The sequence below is a fragment of the Dicentrarchus labrax genome, unplaced genomic scaffold (assembly GCF_905237075.1).
Source record: "Dicentrarchus labrax unplaced genomic scaffold, dlabrax2021, whole genome shotgun sequence".
Taxonomy (NCBI): domain Eukaryota; kingdom Metazoa; phylum Chordata; class Actinopteri; family Moronidae; genus Dicentrarchus; species Dicentrarchus labrax.
In genome coordinates this window covers 31,491,118-31,512,459 of record NW_026136713.1, presented here as the reverse complement: position 1 = coordinate 31,512,459, position 21,342 = coordinate 31,491,118, and the positions used below count along the sequence as shown (strand labels likewise).

Genomic DNA, 21,342 nt, shown 5'->3' with positions numbered 1-21,342 from the left:
AATTTTATAAGCTTTGTTTTTTTTTATGAATAAATGCGCCTCAAGATTACTGCAACCATAAATATCTATAATCCTTTGTTGCAGTGCCGCTTTCCCGCTGTTTTTTAGGAGTGTGTGTGTATGTACTCTCTCAATCTATTTACCAATTGATCTACCTAAATACTTACATAAAGACAAAAATAAACTCATATTAATTTTGTCACACACAGTTTAAACACAGTTTCAAGCACAAATATTAGGCTGTGGGTCAGGAGGTAGAGCGGGTCGTCCACCTTATCAGAAGGTTGGTGGTTTGATCCCCAGCTCCTGGATACTCTGCACTGGTGTATAAATGTGTGTGAATTTGAATTTATTTCTGTTTGTGATGGGCTTTGCCATCACTGTATGAATGTGTGTGAATGGGTGAATGTGGTTTGTAGTGTAAAGCGCATCAAGTGGTCGTAAGATTAGAAAGGCGCTATACAAGTACAGCCAATTTACCAAATGGCAATCTCTTAAGCTTGACCTTTTCTCTCAGACTTTCTCAAGCTACTCTGTGTGTTATCCAACTGCTGAATGATACATGGGGCCTAAGTCCATCTAGATGAGGATCCTAATTTATTTCCTGATGTGTCGTGCTCTACTCTTCAGGCTATCGGTAACCATTTTGGCAGGGATGCTTTACAGACAAGAATGTATTGATTGAGACCATGGATGGCTCTAAGTCTTAGCTACCTTTGAGTCCATCAGACACTTGCTGGAGAAAGAAACCGATTTGTGTAGGGTACTATTTGTAGTGTTATATTGTTATATTGTGTATATTGTTCTCTATTTTTCTGGTATAAAACAAATCAAATGCATTCATTGTGAAATTGAAAATGAAAGCACCCACAATATTGAAAATAGTCTTAAAACCCAAAGTTCTGAAAGAGCTGTTTAAAAACAGTGCAGTGCGTTATTGCGCACAGCTGCATTGGTCTTTAAGTAGTGCTGATTGACACTCATTACATAGAATAATTTACATACATAGTAATTTTCTACCAGTAGGGGTCTTTCAAATCAAAACAATAGCAAAATACTTAGTTTTATGACATGGTGAAGTACTGTGGGTTCATGGGAGTTGTTGTCTTAAATGTTAAATAGCCACTATTGCTGATGAAAATATTTCTGATGTGACTCAGGCAGAAATCATGTTCATGGACAAGGTAATGGATTAAAGTTTTATTCACGTTAGGGGCACACTAGCTCACCTGGTAGAGCTGATGCCCCATGTACTAAGCCCTTGCTGAAGCCCCCATGGATTCCAGTCTGACTAGTGGTCTCTACTTTTCCTGTCTATCTTAAGCTGTCATGTCAACAGAGGCAAACAGCAACAAAAAATATTAGAAAAAAGTTTTATTCCTGTTGTGTTTAGTTTACTGACTTCCTTCCTCACTCTGACATATTCCAGTTATCACCCAGAAGTTACAGCAACTCAAGGCAAATAAAAAAAAGCACTGTTACCTAAAATGACAGATTTCTCTGGTTTTGAACAATGTTGGAAACATTTGGGACAATCAAAGTACATAACTCAATAAAATATATAACATAGGTCTAGCGTGTGTAGACACTTATAATGCAGAAGTGTTACATTTTATATCTTATATTAAGAACATCTCCTATAATCATACCCTTGACTGGAAATGTCAGCTGCCCCCCTAGACTTCAGTTTGGTGAAATTTATCATGTTTCCCACAGTTATTTTTCTCAATGAAAGGAGGTGGTTTTTGGTGAGATTTCCTGATAAATGATGGGAATTCAAAGGACAAAGGACAAAAGGACAAAAAATACATCAAGACCAAATGTGACAAAACGCCTGAGGACAGTCACAGTAGCCCACAAGAGCAACTGACATATGTCATTTAGAAATAGGCCTTAACGCTTTAAATAACTGAATGACAAAATATCAAAAATGCCTTAGGCCAAGGAAATGTTGCTGTAGGGCAAACAGTAAATGGATGTAATAATATCTAAGTATTTAATGCATTTAAGTAAACATATACACAGACAAACACACTTTATTCAAAGACAGTTATTAACATCAAAGTGAGCTGAACCACCAGGAGGTACCTTTATTTTTTCAAAGGTGAGTGCTATTTAAATGTGTCATTATTCAGGAAATCTGCATGTGTTTCAGCTGAGTAAACACATCCTGCATTACTTCAGCTACATTAAAAAATGAACTGCATACTCAACCTCAGGCCTCATTGACCAGTAAGGGGCTCTGCTTTGTAATGAATGTCAAAGGTGAAGGTACAAAACAATCCAACACATTGACACTTGTTCCAATGCCATAGCTTGTGACTTTTTGGTACTGCTTGGCCTTTTGCCATGCTATCCATTAGACCTTTACAAAAATCATTAGCCAGGTTGATGTGAAGAGCAAGTGATGGAATCTATAATCTCTGTCCCTTTATCTGGCTGCTCGATTTAATGACCAGGCAGGTGTTAATGATGATGGAGACCAAGACTGGCTCTGGCCAAAGAGCCATGATCAGAGCGTAATGGGGTGAAAAGCTTGCTTTGGGACAAAAGTAAATTATGGCCTTCACAATCAATAGTAAGCATGACTGAAAGCCAATGGGGCTTTACTCCAGTTCTCATAATAATAGGGAGGAAATGCATTGATTCTTCCTCTTTATACAGTGTTTGATTTATACAGCTATTGGCTTCATTCAACATGGCAGTTACCAAAATAATACTATAGTAATAGCAAAAACACAACAGTGAGATAGTACATGAAGGGATAAATAAGATATAATGAAGGGGCAACAGAACACTCCAAATACTCTCTCTTAAATCCTAATTTCTTAGATGTAACCAATCAAACCACAGCCAGTACCAGTAAATTAACTGGTAAATTAAATGTAACACTGCTACTAAAAAAAATTGTAGGGACATGTTTTAATAATGAATCATGAAACTCATCATGAAATGGATAAATTACTATACAAATCTCAAAGCTCAAAAGACCTACTAAAATATTAAAATCCATGATCCATGATTTCTGGCATTATTCATGTTCCTCTGCTCATATGGCAATCAACAGTGATAATGAAGATGATCATCTCGTCATCACAGTTATGATACATTCTCCTACCTGCATCAGAATACTGGAGGAAACTTCATTTGTCCACAAGAATTAGTCTAAGATGTCTCTAACACGAGACACAGTATGTGTATCTCACAAGCCAAACTGATGATGTAGACACTTATGTAACAGATATGCTACAATTCCTCTATGACATCAACTTTATGTAAAGTCTTAATGGTCAGTTATTAGTCATGCAAGATTGAAAAGTCATTGAAAAAGCCAAAGGCATTGAGATGAAAAAGACAGCAGCCCAGCAAGAGCAAAAATACTGCTTACAGATGGAAATGTTTGTGCAGTCTGAATGCATTTGTTTAAATAATTTGCAATAGCTTGTAGTGTAGTTTCACTGTATATCAAAAGATAGTCTTGCTCCAGTAACTGGTTTGCATACAAAATGTGTATAAAACATTTCTTAGACAACCAACTGTGTTTTTAAAGACTTTATCTACTGAACATGATGGCTTTTGCAATTTTTTATCATATGATTAAAGGATAAGTCTGGTGATATTCCATATCTTATTGTCAACAAATCCCATGAAAAGACCAAAACCAACAATGACTTGATCCTACTATTATCTAATAAAAGTTTTAATATTAATAAATAGTTTGAAAGTTTGAGAAGATCAAACCAGACAACATGCAGTATGAATATAAGTTTGAGCTTTAAGTATGCTTTCCATTTCTCCTTGTAAATCTTGGAGACAGTGTCCCACAGTTTGCACTATGTGATGCTGTCAGATGAACTGTTTTATTCATTTGGCATCTTGGCATGGCATCTTGCTCTGTCATTAAGGATTTCAACTCATTATCCAGCCAAGGAGCATAATTACTCCTGGCTGTGCTCTTTCTTAAAACGTGTTTGTCAGCTAAATTGCCCATAATACTGACTAATGCTATAGCTGCAATGAGGATCAGATTCTTTAAACACCTCCAACAACTGGACTTTCCATATATTAATGATTCACTTGTCAGAGTTTGTATGACCTGTGGAAAAAGATCATCTGAATTGCCTCTGGCAACTTGTTATAGTGGTGTGACGATTCACTGATCCATACCAACCTTCATATTTAAGATACAGCAGAATCGATTCAAACAGCTTGGATAAGGCAGAAGTTGGGAGTGCATCATAGAAAAACAGCTGCAGGCTCCAGAGTAACTGTGCCCCCCAATACATCTTTGACACATATATCTTTCATTTTTTTTACACCTAATAATTGCCATTGCAACTCTTCCTATTCACATTGTGTATTTCTCTCATTTATTTTCTAGATTTACCACCCTCAGTAGACTGCACTCGTCTCTCAATCTCTGCCTGCCTGTCATTCCTGGAGGCAGACATACAAATCATCTTTCCACCATTTGCTCAAAAAACACATACTCTCTGCATTTCTTATGTACTAAGGTTTCAGTACAATTTTGAGAAGAGCACAGCATGTTTAACCCTAAACCTGTTAATAAGTTAATTAATGAGATATTCATAATCCTCTAGATATTAGTCCTGGTTCATTTGGTCCTGTGATTACTGGTGGTTACAGCATGTGTGTTTTAATAATCCAAGTTTAAGAGCAGCACCCTTCAAAATGGTATCGAAAACACAATTCGCACTGTGGAAACTGCAAGCTGACAACGCTTTGCTATCTTCTGGCAGCCTTCTCCTGCATTGTGGCCATCAATAACTTCCAGTAATAATACATAGCTGCTTGGAGGAACCCATGTTTGCTGAGTGCTCGCATAAGGTTTGAAGAGTCTTTGTAAAGCTTTGAAACTGGCACCAGCTGACATTTCTTAATGACAAATTTGACATGCCCCAGGCCATAAGAAGTGATTAAGGTCTGACACCTTGTAAAAAGAATATGAGACTGCAGAACTCTTTATTTTAAATGTATATTTTGTTACAGAAGCATAATCGTCTTTATTTGAGTTTGCAATGAACTGCCACATAACCACTTACATTTCTGTATGCACTGGGACACTGCATGTACAACCTACAAACAGCAGGATGGCAAGGCAAAAATGTACTGTCCAAGGGATTATTTGAATTTGACTGATTTTTTTGCTTGCTACCAACAAATGAAATTCCAACAATAGCTGGAAAGCAGTGGAGGTGAGCACTCTCAATTTACAGTGAGATTATTTTTCTGACCTTAAAAAACATACTGCCGCACAAAGTGTGGACTATACTTTTATAATAGCTAAATTAAATATGACCGGTTGTGAAAAGGTGACTTCATTACCATTTTTACTATTAATGAAGCATCAGAGGTCTTTGTAATCATTAAGGCTATTTCCTAGTAGACCACTAAAGGAACAACAAAAACCCTGGTCACAATGCCCTAAAAGTAATTTCCCCCCCGGGGATTATTAAAGTATTTCTGATTCTGATTCTGATTCTGATTACTACTAGATCTTCCAACACACTGGCTTGATCTCAAGAATCTCAGTTTAGCCCTCACAGGAGCTGTTAAAAGCCTTTCTCTCTCACCTGAAAAAGGAACGTGCTCTCGTAACTCTCTCCGGTTAAAGAAAAATAACAAATGTAAAGCTTTTCTGGCTTTATTCCGTGACAGTCACGTACACTTTGCACCAGAGGGACTTACTATGGTAATTCAGACTAACATGGACAATCAAATTGCCAGGAGGCTGTTACTGCTGACACCATCACCAAATGAGGCCCCAAATGCGTCATTGTAATTAGCTGCTGTCCGCATGACATGCTCATTAATGTGCATATTACGGCCCTCTCCCCCATCTTTCCCAATTCTAGAGGTAAACATCAACAAATTCTCAAGGTGTTGAGGGGTTAGCTCATTAGCTCGACCATAAATGACAGCAGACATAAATGTAGAGATCAGAGAGCCCATTTTTAGACCCTTGCAAATGTTAGGTTAGATAGGTACATGAATAAAATATTTACTGTGACTGACAATATTTATTTTAGATAAGATAAATCGCTTCCTTTATAGTTATTCTATTAAAACAGAAAACTTATCTTGATCACTTTTCACGATCTTTTCTGACACTGTTGGCCTGTTGTTTTTCTTAATTTAGATTTGTCTTCTCTACTTGAAACTCCATTGTGTCTTCATGCCAGATGGGTTTGCCTCTGATTACATCTGCCTCACTGTTTTCCTCCATAGTACTGTTTAAAAAAAAATAGACAAATAAAGCAGCAGTTGTGTCATTGTTTTGATTTCTCAAATTTCTCAAATCTAAATAACCATTCCTTTAGCAGGATTATTTGATAAGAGCATGGGTTGGAACTGTGGAACAGGGAACGTGACACAAACTTGCAAACACACTACGATACATTTCAGATAGTTATCCATGACACTTTATTGTATGACCTGAGTACACTGTAATATAGAAAGCCCATTGTGTTTGAGGCCATCTACACTTTATGGGCGATTCATTTCTCTTTGTCTGAAAGAAGAAAGGGGTGCAATTCCTGCAGGTAATTGCTGATGTTAATCATAGTCATATTTGAGAGAGCAAAGAGCCTCTGTCATTCTTTAAAGAAAGCAAAGCCAGTGGTCAGCTGCCCCCTAACCACGAAGAGCTCCACTGACTAATTACTGCAGTCCAGCTGCCTACACTCTCTGGAGGACTTTCCCAGCTTCTCTATCTGTGCACTTCTTTTCTAGTCTCTTCTGTAATCACTGTCAGTCCTTATCCAGTTAGGTAAAACCATTAGGTTGTCTTGAGATTGTGCCTCTGCCAGATTATCTCTGCATGCTTATGAACATTTTGAATTCAATCCAGTAGGAGTGACTGACCAGGTGGTAGCATATTTGCTCTGTCCTTGTTTAAGTTAACCGAACATCTGCGCCTCTGTTAAATTACTATTGAAAAATAATGAATCAACTAGATTGTGGTAAATTAGATTATAAAATTAATCCGACTTCATGTTAGAAAGTCAACTATATCACTGTATTTGTGGAGCATATACATGATGAATAAAGGCATTCAAACAGTATCATGCCTCAACACAATGCCTAATTCATTTGATGAGTTTCAACAGATACACAGAAGCCAGAAAGTGACCTGTAAAAAACAAGAATACTCATTTTATACAGTTTTCAATTATATGCAATCCATCTAGTAATATTCAGTAAAAAAAACAGTGGAGGTCTGAAGATGAAATACTGCTGATATGAAGGGGGAGGGTAAATCTGGCAAGAGTCCACTGCGGCTTTTAAGAGGGGGCCAACATCACACAATTTGTTCCTAGTTCCAGTGACTCTCTACACCTATTCATCCCGGCTCTCTATCCAATTCACTTCCCTGCATGGCCGTGCTGCAGAGCAATAGTATTGATTCTTCTTTAGTTTCCTTTTTTTTTTACTTTCCTTTAAAGTGAACCATCTCTGTATTTTTATTTTTTTTTTCTTGTTTTCGAAACAGCACTTTCATCTGTGTGGACAAAGCCAATGTTTGTGTCCACACATCTTCTTTAAGACTACCCTGTATCATTAGTGACCTTTCCTGTGTAGACTGATTCTCCTCCCCAACAGTTCAGTAAAACTATCTTGTTTGTACGGAAGAAATCCACCACATGATGCCTGAAGGTCATTACCTGTAAACTTCTCATTTGGATTGTGAATGTAACAAGAAAATCAGTATTGACAGGTTTGGTTTCATTCTGAATATGCTGAGGGAGAAAGTTTGGTAGGTTTTTTTTTTGTTTCTTGCATGTTGTTCCAAAAAATATAAGTTAAAACCATCACCATCTCTTTTCTTTTTTTCATTCCAAAATCTTTTCACTCTTTTTTGAAATGGGTGTACTGTTGAGCTAAACCAGTCGGCTGTGTCCTAACATCCTGAAAGAAATCTATACAGTAGGATCCACTCCTTTCAGGCACTTGGAAAGCTCACTTAAAGTCATCAATACTCTTGGAAATGAGACACAGAGCAATGGCTTCAGAGACTGAGAGGTTAGACGGCTGACTGAGATGCCCTTACATCTTACTTAAGGTGTTCTTGCTCAACGCAGGAGAGTTCATTGAGTGAACAGCTTTCTCTTTTGTGAAAACATCAAACTGCACAGAATGTTATGGGGAAAACGCAAGACAGATGAACTTATCTTGCTAAATGAAGTGAATGCTTCTTTAAGTTGCAATTACAGTTAACAACAATCAGAAATATTTTCAACGTTTTCATACTAATTGAAATCATGCAGACAGTTGGCTGTTTCACATTAGCATCAGCTACAGTGAGAGGGAGCTTTCTCATTGTAAATCCAGGATATAACCGTTGAGTTCAATGCTAGTTGAACCAATTGTATGTGAGGCACTGTATTCAATTTGCCCAATTATTCACACAAACTCGAACTTCCCTCAACAGTCTGTCAGCATTGTTGATAGATCCTCTACAATGTGCTTCAATTAACTCAAACTTAGAAAATGATGTTTAAACACCTTTTCCCTCCGTTGTTCAAAGCTGCAGATATTCAGGAGTATGCGGGGAGAAGGATTAATCCTTATGTTGAATATTCAGATAATTTCCCTGCCTCTCTCCTGGAACATTGCACTGTCAATCAAATGTCAGCAATTCTGTCCTTGCTGTCAAAACCACCTTATTGCCTTGGCAACAAAAAACGTCAAAAGTACCGGGAATACAAATCAACTGGCATTAGAAAGACAGAGAAGGGACTTGGAGATACAGCCCGAGTCGGTGATAAAAGCATCGCAGATTAGTTATGACAAATGGCCTACAATCTATCAATTTCCCATTCTAACTAAAACTGGTGCAGTCTGAAAACACATGGATGCAAAGGTTGAGCTAGTCTACCTCAATCTGAAGAAGAGATGTTATATTTCCTCAGATGAGTGATACAGTGTTAAAATACATACAGCTGAAATGTGTCTCAGTGGGTGATTTCAGAAGTTTCAATGAAGAATGCATCATCTGTGTGTCCGCTGCAACCCTCTGCAATGATTGATTGTGTTGTCACAACACCCCAATGTTGTCACAACGTGGCTCCACTCTGTTATCACTTGAGCTCAAATTTATGCATTACTTGCTATCTACACATTCACATCTTACCCAACAGGCAAAGGAGTTCTACTACACTCCATCAGTGGCATAGAGAGATGCTGCTGCACTGCCACCAGCAGCTCTAACATCAGAGAAAACAACAGCCAGCATGAGCGTAAATTTCGCTGTGTCAGGCCGATGAGATCAATAATCACTTCTCTTGAACATTCACCCCTAAGTTACTGCTGAGAACAACTGTCAATGGCTCCAACTTGCTGGCAACAAACTACACTTTCATGTGTTAAATCCATTTTGGCTCACACTTATCAGGAGGCTGATGACAGACAAAACAGATGAAAGGATCAACCCGGAAAAAAAATGGGAAGGTGAATATTCACCTGCACTGCTATAAGTAAAGGCATGTAAACAACTTTTAAAAGGTGAATATTTTTAAAGGCAGGCTCATACAAAAACAACACCTCTCAATCATCATTTATGACCCACTGGAAGTGTGTGTCCGTATCTGCAGAGACCCTGCCCTCTGCCAGTATTTTATTTTTACTGTGGCGTGTTTGTGACTTTTCGGGGCATCAACCTTTGGGCACTATGCAGGGTGTGAGGTCGGGATTATATAAAAACGTAGGGATGGTCTGAGTCTGTGTGTCTGTTTGATCGAGGGCAAGGCTGAGCTACACACACACAGACATACAGGATTAAGCGTGGCTTTGGTTGCATTCACACAAAATTCGGCTTTGTGGTTTCTTCCCGCAGGGTTGTGTGGATGTCTGCCCGTGTTTATCTGTGCGCTAGAATGTAACCCCAGAAACAATTAAAAAAAATAACGATTTATATCTTGGATTTTGGCCATCTCTACTCTCTACCTCTACCATCAAACATCAACTTACAAGTCCTACTCTTTGTGCCTTTAAAAAAGGTATTTATGAGCTTAGCATCTTCTGAATCACACGCTTTCTGTCTCCATCTCTCAAGCCACCGCCGTCTATATCGGACAAATTCCAGCTAGGCAATGTTAAGAGTAACCCTATGAAGGTTTCCTGTCGATCCGTATACAATCTAATGCATTTCATGCTCTGCCACGTCTTCACTCGATGGCATGATGCAGCTGACAGTCAGTTCTCTGTAAGAGCCTGTGATGTGGCAACTCGTGCTCTACAGCTGCTGCTGGGCCCCTGGTGGTACAGAGGTTGGAAAGTGATGATGATGTGTTGAGAGAGATGCTAACGCAACAGGCGGGTTTACATGAGCAGGTGTGCAGCAGGTGGCATCAAACAGATTTGTTGTCAGTGGTGGGCTCCAAGGTTTTAGATGTATTAAAACATCTTAAAAAGGTAATGTCAAATGTTTTTTTATTATTTTTTATTTCTAGGCGTGCCTGTGAGAGTGTGCATATTGCGAAAGATAGCAATACCTAATCTTGACTTTGATCTTTCGACAAAAACTGAACAATAAAGGCGCCCATGAAGTCTTTTCTTGTATTGTCTTCACCGCAGACATAGTAAATCCACTTTGATAAAAACTGTTTTTTCTTCGACAGGATTACAACACCAGAAAGGCCTGTCTGTATCTTGCTGCTGCCTTTTTGCTTGTTCCCAGGGCTTCATTAAAACCTATCTCAAAGAGAGAATGTAAGATCTCAGTCTTCATTGAGTGCACAAAGGCATGTTTGCCAATCCAGAGACAGAAAAACAAGGTGCATCTTGGAACAAGGAGGATACTTAAGTGAAATGCTGTAGGAAATGCAAAACAAGTACTAGGGACAGAGCAAGCAAGGTGTGGGATCTTTGATCATTCTGCAATTATGAAATACACTCCTTCCATTTAGAAACCATTGTCAGTATCCTATTTGAAAAGGTATTTAAACTGGACCTAAACAACCATAACAAGCTGTATTTTCACCAGATTTTGATGAGAAAAGGTACCACTTGAACCTGTTAGCCGGTGAATATTAATGTCAGATCTTCAGGAGTTAAACCCTAGAAAAGAAAATATGAGGTGCAAAGCTAAAGTTAGATGTGATTCCTCATAAAAAAGAAGCAAATCATCAATCCAATGCAAACTAGTAAAGTATGATGACCTTAAATGTTGACTGGGGAACCTTTAAAGCTGTACTTTGTTGCCCTTTTCCACTAAGGGTGATATAATACATACTATGATTTTGCTTGTGTGACAGGGGAAGACAATTCTAGTATATCGATTATTATAGAGTATATCGACTGACTATGTAGGTCTTACTCACATGTCAAGAGCTACTATAAATTACTACTGTAATGTGAGATGCTTCATTATGCACTTACATGTCATATTTAAGCTTAAACCAACCATTACACACTGAGTTAGAGAGGCAACAAAAGCACTGACATAACAGTACTCTGGCAGAAGCCACTCTAAACACATGGCTATGGAAACTGCAACAAAACCGTTCATGTTACCAGAAATGAACAATGGTGTGATGGTGAAGCCACCAGTTAGATTTGTGATTTGGATTGTTGTGGGAGGCCTGAAGTGCTGCTGGTAATGCTGGGAATAGCATGAATTGAATAATACGCAACAAAAGGAAGCAAGGGTGTGTTTAGAGGAAAAACTTACATTTGGATGAAAGAGCTGGGTGAGTAATATTAGGTGGGAAATAAACAAATAGAATGGCCAGAGGGAGAGTCCAAGCCTCTTTGAGACTTTTGTCAATTGGGACTAAACATATTTAGCATCATTTATCAACACTTCTTTTTAGTAATTTAGTTCCAAAAAAAATAGTTGCTAGATGTTTAATGCAGAGAGAGAGAGCTGATACTCAACCATACAGTTAATGTGTAGAGTGAATGAGCAAATGTTTCTACCAAATGAGCTCCAAAGTGGGGTGTTGCTTCACATTGCCACTGTTAGAGACTGTTTCATACTACAAAGACTAATTTAAGTAAATGCTAATATGTTTTGCTTGTAGAATGCTGCTGATTTACAGCGGCTTCGACCAGGACTCAGGAGGAGGACAAAGACACAGCAGGTTCAGACACAAACAGGAGACGCATGAAACAGGAGAGAGGAGAGTTCATTTTTAACTAACTGTTAACTTCATACACAATGCATCGTGTTGATAAGTCAGCAAGTATTTGTTTTTGGAAGCTACTTATTCTGTGTTTAGACTGAGACTTGTGTGATGTTATACTGTGCTGAAATAAACTAAATATTCAGTCTCCTTGCTGGTTATTCTGACTCATTCACAAGCATTTAACAGGCAGCTAATATAGACAGATATTTACATATGTAGTTAATAAATAATTAAATTAATATCAGTGCAACAATTGGAGCAATGCCTGCGAGCTAGTTCAGGCAGTGAACTCGAGCTGCGCTGCTATACACACACGACATGCCTCACTCTCCTTACACACCCTTCCAATCTGGTGGTATATTTAAGCTGCAAAATTTCCCAGCTCTGCCTCTGCTCTGTCAATGCCACTGCTGCCCTGCATCAGTACTCGTGCCTGTCATTCTGTCAGCCCCACCACCACCCCAACATCCACCTGTAGTCTCCGGCTAGGGGGTTTAAGGTATTTGCTCGTCCCTCCCCAATATCTCTAGGTAAATCTGTGGGGAGTGGTGAGGTCGGAGCCTAGACGCCAAAATGTAATTATGTTATACTAATGGAAAACGTGAGTTGTCTGACTGAACAAGTCGATTATCGGCTTTCACTAAGGACAACTAGTCAACTAAGAAAATGTTTAGTTGGAAGCAGCCCTACTGTTAATATGAAAATGTTTAATACATTATCATAACATTTTTTAGTAATCATTTAAAGCCTGTTTACACCTGGTATTAGAATGTGTCTTGGGTGATCCGATCACAAGTGAGCAGTTCTGAGACGCATTCTGATACGACCACTCAAACCACTTGCTGAGCTAGTCTGGGACGCATTTGACCACATATCTTTTGAAGTGTAAACACTGTTTTTTTGGGGCCCAAAAAAAAAACCCCCTTTTTAACCCCCGTCTTCTATACACACAAGGCGCTGTCCATTTAGTTCACTGTAACAAATTTGTGCTTGGGTTCTTAGAGCATTGTGTTCAATTGATTTGGCCACCGAACTAGTAAAACGCACGATTCCGCAAAAAATAAAAGGAGGAGAAACGTAATAAACATAAACGTTATGTGGACTTGTAATTATTGAACTTCGGCAATCCAGCACACACACAATGCGTGACTTCTTCTGGTGCACTTTCACTTTCACTTTCTCTGGCATTAAATGAGATCCGATCACAAGTGGTCACTCGAGACACATGTGGAGACGCATTCTAATGCCAGGTGTAAACTGACATGCTTAAAGCTGTCCACTTGTGATCAGATCACCCAAGACGCATTCTAATAACAGGTCTTACTTTTATTTTAATTTTCCTTCATTTTTGTTCTGCATAGTTTTATTGTATTGTTTCAATGTGTTTGAATACCAACAGTAATTACAATTTGTCAGAACTAGTTTGACCTCAGTGTATTTTATTTGTTTCCCCAACACCGCAATGCAGGTGTTCAGCATCCATAGACAGGATTAACAATTAAGACAAGTACCTCTGAATTCCAGGGCTTCTGGTTGTCAGCTTTGATGTCAGGTTCATATAAATTCAAGATTTATCCAAGCAAATGCAAACCCTTAGCAAATATGCCTCACCACATTTCTCATCACACTTCTGTTTGATAGAGATGTGTTTCAATATTCAATCTGTAAGTTCATCAATTGTGTCTTCAAAGGAAGGAACACTAACACTGTTTACACTGAGTTATTTATAACATTTTTGTGTTAATTAGATAGTATATATGAGAGAGAAAATGTAAAGACTGCCAAGGTTGGAGATGGAGGTGACAGTACACAGTTATTTGCAGTTGCATGCAGACTTCACGATGGTTCAACTTTTCCAACTTGGTTCCACGGCTCATCGTGCTACCATAGCAACCATAGAAACACCAGCCAGTAAAACAACACAGGAGATGATTTTACTGTATCTGAGATCCCTGAATTACACAATTCAGCAGAGAACAGAGAATAAACACAAAGAATATTGGAGAAACATCATCTTTAAAAAGGAGATGAAAGAGCCAAATATGCACACATATATAACTTCAGTATGAATAACTGAATTAATTAGATGTACCACAAGCAAAATACATTATATTGATTTATTAATACATCTTTGTTTTCGCCCAGGCTGACGAGACAAGAATGGTTGTTTAGCAGGAACGCTTGCACAACACTGTACTTCAGAGCAGCCAAGCTAGCTGTTACATGTTTGAGTTTGAGAGTTTTGATGAGATGGGAAAAAACCTTCCTTTGAGCAAATATAGTGATAAGAACAGTTCCCATGGGGACCGACAACAGCGGCGAAAGTGAAAAGATGTCTGAACTTAAAAGTAGTACTGAGTCGTGCCAGTGCGGGCCTTGTATCCCAGTGCCAACTCATGTGGAGAGTGTATGCTACCAAGAGGTGAACCTTGCGCATATCATACAAGATCGCTGTGTTATAACAAAGATTGAGTACTGGAGGTCTCGATGCTATCCCTGAGGGACATCTGAGTAGGGACACTAGTTACACTGATCAACAGCAGGTAAGCTTGGCATAATGACCACATTCATTAGATGAACTGTCGGGATTGAACAGCACTTGAACTTGTTTCCCTATGCGTTTCGGCTTCTATAGCGGTGCCAGCTCAGTTTTGCGTTTGTGTGCCCACATTCTCTTCTTGATGTACAAAATAGATTTTTATCCTTCATCCTCGCTCTTGCTGGCTCTTTGGTGAATTTTTGGAAACTAAGTGCTCCCTGGCTTATAGGCTGATTAACGACGCTAGCCTTGTCATAGATTATAAACCCAAATGTTTTTCTATGTTTATTCCTCACCACTTTCATAATGGCTCTTGTGTGTCATGTATGCATCCATTTAAGTTATTCCAAACGCAAATTCTGCCATCAAAACAGCGAGTAATGTCCTCCTCTTGCACCGGGGCAATGAAACATGTGTCCATCACAAACAGAGATGGCAAAAGAGAAGCCCTACTTGAATCAATGAACAATTCTGAGATCATGTGGGCAGGAATCATGTAAAGTGTCATGTAGAGAAACTCCTTGTATCGACTTGTCTTGCTGTTCCTAAACTGTGTTAGCTGTTTATTCTAGCTTTTTATTGAAAACAACTTTTTGACTCTGGTTGTTAGATATACTGATTAGAGGTACTGTGTCTAATTTCTAAGAAGGTGCTGGAGGTATTAACATCTTGGCACCTTAAAGTGAAGTCACCTAAGCCTCAAGAAATCTTTTAATAGAATCCTCAAACACTGAAGAGTTTCACTTAGATCATCAAATAAACAGTTTTGCCCAATTTTTATCTGTTTATACACAAAATCCCATCTATTTTATTTTTTTATCCATGTCCACTTTTGCATCAAAAAACAAAGTTTGCTGGCAATGAACTTCATTTGATAGCTTTCAAATAACTATCTTCACTAAACTCACATACACTTTAACTACACTTCAGTCAGTATCTGTGAAAATGAACCTGAGGTCAATATCCAATAATAAAATTCAAAGATGATAATTTATTTATTATGTTATCAAGTAACACTTTATTGAGCTATGGACAGATTTCTACGCTTTCTAAAACTAGCTTTGTTTTGCACTGATTAGGCCTCTAACTTAATACATGCAAAATCACATCCCCAGTAAATCCCCCGGGATTACTTTTCAAGCTTGCAATTTTAGCTGTGCCCATATATAAAAAATTACACAAAGTATCTCTTGATGACATAAAAAAAAGATTTTCTTAAGATAATTTGAGACACATTGTTGACCTTTCCCTCTTAAGATTTGTGATGTACTGATGGGTGAAACATCTTTCACAGAACATGATCCAACCCACTTTTGCTTTTCACTAATCTACCCTGACCATTTCCAAGATAGTAGCAACAGCACAAATTGTATTTCAAATGTGATTTTCTTTTAAGGGGGGAAAATTGGTAAATTACTGTTTGCACCTCCATTCTGTGTTACACACTGAGTTCTTCATAGGTCTTCCAAGACTCGCAAGCTGCCTGAAAAGCTACAGTTGGTATAGATCATTTTTACTGTCATCACAATACCAGTAACTGCAGGCTAGTAACAGCAGCGTCTGCTTCCATTTCGTCACTCTCCCCACAGCTATCAGGTTTTTACTAGATCCCCATAAACCTCAGGCAACATTTCCACCCTGTCTTTGATTAGTCATATTAGCAATTAAAATAAAACAACCTGCTTGAGTCTTCCATAAAAACAGTATCAATGTTGTTACCACTTACACTGTTTAAAAAAGGGAAAAAAATGATAATTAACAAGAGATTTAGCAATAATTGGCTACATCATGCTCCATTGCTTTCCGTTCCACTGTGCCACATCCTCCCCCATAACCCCCCATAACCCAGAAGTACAATTTGGGAAAGCTGAACGGGCACAGCAGTTGGCATGGATCTGTGAGCTGCTCTTATCATGTTAAGCACAATGACAGGGACTGGTACAAGAGAACAGCTTTAATGATTCTCGATTTATGCCCCTGGGCTGCACTCGCCCTAACCAACCCTTGTATACCAATGTTTAGCCCTAGGGCCACGTGTTTGTGCCTCCATTTTGAGATCACTTGAACAACAAATACAGAGTGCCTTTATCACTGTGGGTAAAGCTGTAATATAACATTTATAAAATGTGTACATTTTTACTGAGGCAACCATTTCCTAGAAATAGACTTGTATGGTTATGCAACATTACTTCTACAAGCTTTTGTAGTATAAGACAATATTTCCAATGCCACGTTATATAGAATATGGCTGCTCTAAATACTGTAGAAAACCTCCAAGAGGGGTACACAGTAGTACATCAGAGCATCAGTACTAACATTCATTAGTTCTTTATCAAAACTTTTTATAACACTGAGCTGACAAAGAGATGTCAAAAGCAAGTTATTTTTTAATCTGATCTGACTGTCAGCAGATTAAAAAAAAGCTGTATGTGAAAAGAACAGTTTGTTCTGCTGGCCTATTTTGAAAAGCCACCCACAGATTCAGCCGCTATCAATGCACCTGTGGGTGAGTTTGTATACAACTACCATCTTCAAGACGGAATCTGACATAGTGCAAGGCTGACAGAAGCTCTTTCAATCATGTCACGGTTTCGACTGTGTCCAAATTGCCTCTCTCCCTTAAAAATATGTAAAGATAAACAAGGAGAGGAAGACAAAAAGAGTCAGGTTAACATCTTTGACTACTATCTTTGTTTCCACATTAGTTTCCCTAAATGAAAGACATTTTTATTTTTAGAATAGCTTTTCTTTTAAGTGGGTAATGTCTGGCACTCCTTGACCTGCGCCTGTTCATAGCACTAGGAATATTCATAGCCAACACAGGGTTATTAAAATCTATAACAAGTCATGCATGAAGCCCTGCTCTTTTTCCCTGAGGAACACATTTATTCATGCTAATAGAGACACAAAAGATGAACTTACCATACTGGAACAGAGCTAAAGAACATGTCTGCTTCCTGCCAGGAGAGCGGATGGATGCCTACACAGATTCAGTCTGAAACACAAAAGAGGAGACTTCTGTAAGGACACGCAATAATGACTTATGTTATTCCATGAGACAGACACATCAGAAACAGTTGGAATGTCAGCACGCAGGAAGCTTGTGTCACCCACTCATTGTGCTCTACATCACACTGAATAAGAGAATCAGCTGGATACCTGAAACACTGATGTAAATCCTGTACTTTATATAACTCCCAATCATGCGTCTCTGTATATTAAAAAGGACACAGTATGATATAACATGAGCTTTATCTACATTAGCATTTATTGATTTATTAATATATAATACGTTCTGCAGGATTTCAAAAAGACCTTTAAAATATGATTCAAAACTTCTGAAATATACTGGAACATAATTTGCAAACATCTGAGATATAGTCCCAATATTGAGTAGAAAGCTCACACCCCAGTTTGAAGCTTCAAAATCATTTTCAACCTGTTCTCTCATCCTCTGATTTGTGATTGATATAGTATTTCTTATGGGAAGTGAGTACATTTTGTACTCATTTCAATGCTCAATGTGCTGTAATGTTACTATAAGCTGTACTAACTTTAATATCTCTGGTTGCATTAGACTATTGTTGACAATGTTAAAGAAGAACGAGCAGCAATGACTTCTAGTATTTTTGCATCAATGGGATGAAACACCTTGATTTGTCAGGTATTTCATTAACTGGATTAGACCTTGATGAAAAACTGTATCCATATCGCCCACGCCATCTGACATTATGTCATCAATCCCCTTCATGAAAGAAACAACTCTCATGGATATTTCATACACATTCAGCGCGCACATGTTCATAGACCGTCAGGCATTTTACAAACAACATAAAAAGCACTTGTTGTCATTTCACTTGAATTGCTTTGCCAGTTGTTTTCCCATAGGAAGACTAGCAGCAACACTGGGTGGCTTCTACTGCTGTCAACCTGAAGCACAGTTTAAACACTAAGAAAAATGCCTGTGTGTAGCAGCAGTCAAAACTTCCCTCCATCATTTCCAATGTTAAAACTATTTATGCTCACTGTGGAGTGTTTAACTTTCGTGAGGACAAATGTTTTAGAAATCTAACAACAATATGCAGCTATTGGTCTGTGTGCTCATTTGGAACTTCACATTCAAATTTGGAACTTTTATAGTTGTTCACTATAATATGTCTACTATATTTGATGGGATTGTGTTTGAAGTGAAGAGAAAAATAACAAGTACAGAAAAACCTCAATCTGCCATTCACTGCATCTCTGCCTTTCTGACAGCCATGTTTTGAAATAATGAGATCTCTGCCATGGTTTACCCTGAAAGGTATGAGCCAGCAGAAATGAGGATGACAGGAAAAGTCAAACAGCCACAAGACTTTTTAACACAGAGCCGTCTTAATGATTGCATCTAGGCATTCTACTGGCTGTAGTCTTCACACTCTGAAAGTCTAACCACCACACATCCTGTCTGTTAAATAATCACAGACTTGTAAGGAATTATTCAGGTTAAGGATAGGGATGCTGGTGGGGTTTTTTTTCTGGATCTGCTGAATCATTTTGGCTCGTTTTCATAAAGGGAAAAGAATAGCACTGTCCTGGAAGGGAATTTGGGTGGGGTGAGGGTGAGAGGAAGAGGAAGAGGAGAAAGAGACGGAGAAGAGGGGGGATGAGACACCACTGGGATGAAATCTTGAGTATGCCAAGGTCAGCAGAACTCTCACTATGAAATGAAATGCTGCCAAACACACACACACGGAAACACACACAGATAGCAACCAACTGCCCATATTAGCTCTTCCCTGAAGACAATCTGCTGAGAACTGCTAAATTACCACTGGGCTCTCACTTGGCTATGTGTGCCTGTGCACCTTTGTACACAAACACACAGTCTTCTCTCTCACATCTCTTTCATGTTATTCTTTGGTCATTTTGAGATCTTCACCTTTCCTCTTTACCCAGACAGGCCAGGGTCTATCCCTTCTTTGTGAATACCAGGATATTCAGGCTTTCATATGAGTGCAAGCTGTCACGTTATGAAAACAGACGCTCATGGGGGCTGCTAGCTCATCTGACCCTTCTAAATGTTTTGACATTGTTAATACTAATCTGTTAGGGTCATATATGAAATATGCTTGTTGTGGTTAGAGAATTACTACAGTATTGTTACCAGCAAGTATCAGTGTTACTGTAAATAAAAATGTATTTATAAAAGCAAATTGTTTTCAGCTCCTGTATGCATCACCAAATTCTTGTCTGTACACTGAAGCTGGATTAATTCTGAAGCTAATGACTGCTACACTGGAATATTTTCATTTGCTTTGGCAACCAAATACAATGCCATTTAGCTAAAATCACACCTTCTGTTGCACTTCAAAGGACATTTTATCCCTCCAACTTTCAGATTTCTATTTATGTTTGTGAATATCACTTTTGGTTTTTCTCTGTTACTGATGAAATGGTAAAATGTTCTTGCTGTGTACAGTATGTTCATCCAAACTATTTGAGTCTTGCTCTATAGAATCACTGTGAAGTTACATGAATTCTTTCTCTGTGATTGAATTTTAGTTCCACTTTTGACTTGTTATACCATGTTAAATATTTTTCATTGATGCCATTTCAGTTCTTCCCTTTTATTATGTCGTAAACACAATTAAAATTATCATATTGTACGCTGCAATCATACTCCAGAAGGAATGTCCTAAACTGTGCTCTAAAAGGTTATTTAGTATTTCAATATAATCCATATAGTCCAATAAAGACTCATCCTTTAGTCCTCTTATAAAATTTCAATGAGCGACAAAAACAATTTTCTTGTTTGGCTGCATGTTGAACTAGTTATCAGTCTTAAAACATTCATGCTTATTCATATTAAAGAACTCAGTGCAGACAGGGAGAATAGGGGAAACATTTCAACATCACATGGGTATTTACCCACTATAAACAGAGTGCCTTTTGTAATCCTTTCAAAGGCCTCCCGTAACTACCAAAGTGCTTTTTGTGATTGTGCATTTTTTGTGACAATGAGAGGGTTCTGTAAAACATTCTGATTTTGTCACAGCATTTCAATCAATCTTTGCAACTCCTGATCAGGAGATATTAAAACTACTGGGAAAATTTTAGATTTATACATTTATATTTCCTGTCTCCTGATTGCATTCATCATAATTTCTCAGGAGTTCCCTGAAGGCAACAGGCACTAAATAATTGATGCGCCTGAAAGCTGCTTGGCTCTGTGAGGGAGTGCTTGCAACTCCCTTGGGAAACAAAAAGCACCACCAGCTTTGAAACCAGCGGAAGCAGGCAAGCCTCAGTTAGAATTAGCATTGTGTTCCGTCATGCCAAACATTTGGTGCTGAGACAATGCAATAGAGTTTCATTACAATAACGGAGCCTTGCAGGCAGAGACATCAAAGGCCCCGTTTGTCTCGGCCTCAGTTTACCAAGACAATGAAGAGATGGCGATATATAGTTAAGACTAATTTCAAAGAGAACTACTGACAGTCTTACTATGAACATGTAAAGTTCTAAAATAATTAAATACTACAGTATGCACTTTGAGGTAGAAAACTACAAGAGAGAAATAAGAGAACTGAAAAGTGTGCAAGCAAGTTCATCATTAATGTATGATGACTGTTTTTTACATCCAGATTTACGTACAGTTTTATTTAATTGCAC

The 21,342-nt window shown here is 38.3% G+C and overlaps 1 protein-coding gene across 8 annotated transcripts in view; it reads right to left on the bottom strand.

Annotated features, from left to right (window-relative positions):
- lingo2 (leucine rich repeat and Ig domain containing 2) overlaps positions 1-21,342 on the bottom strand; it is a 280,055-nt gene that overhangs the window by 224,197 nt on the left and 34,516 nt on the right. For all 8 annotated transcript variants that reach the window (XR_007887017.1, XR_007887016.1, XM_051419442.1 and 5 more), the window contains exon 2: positions 17,611-17,683. The gene's annotated coding sequence lies outside the window, so the exon portion shown is untranslated. The remainder of the gene's footprint in view (positions 1-17,610; positions 17,684-21,342) is intronic.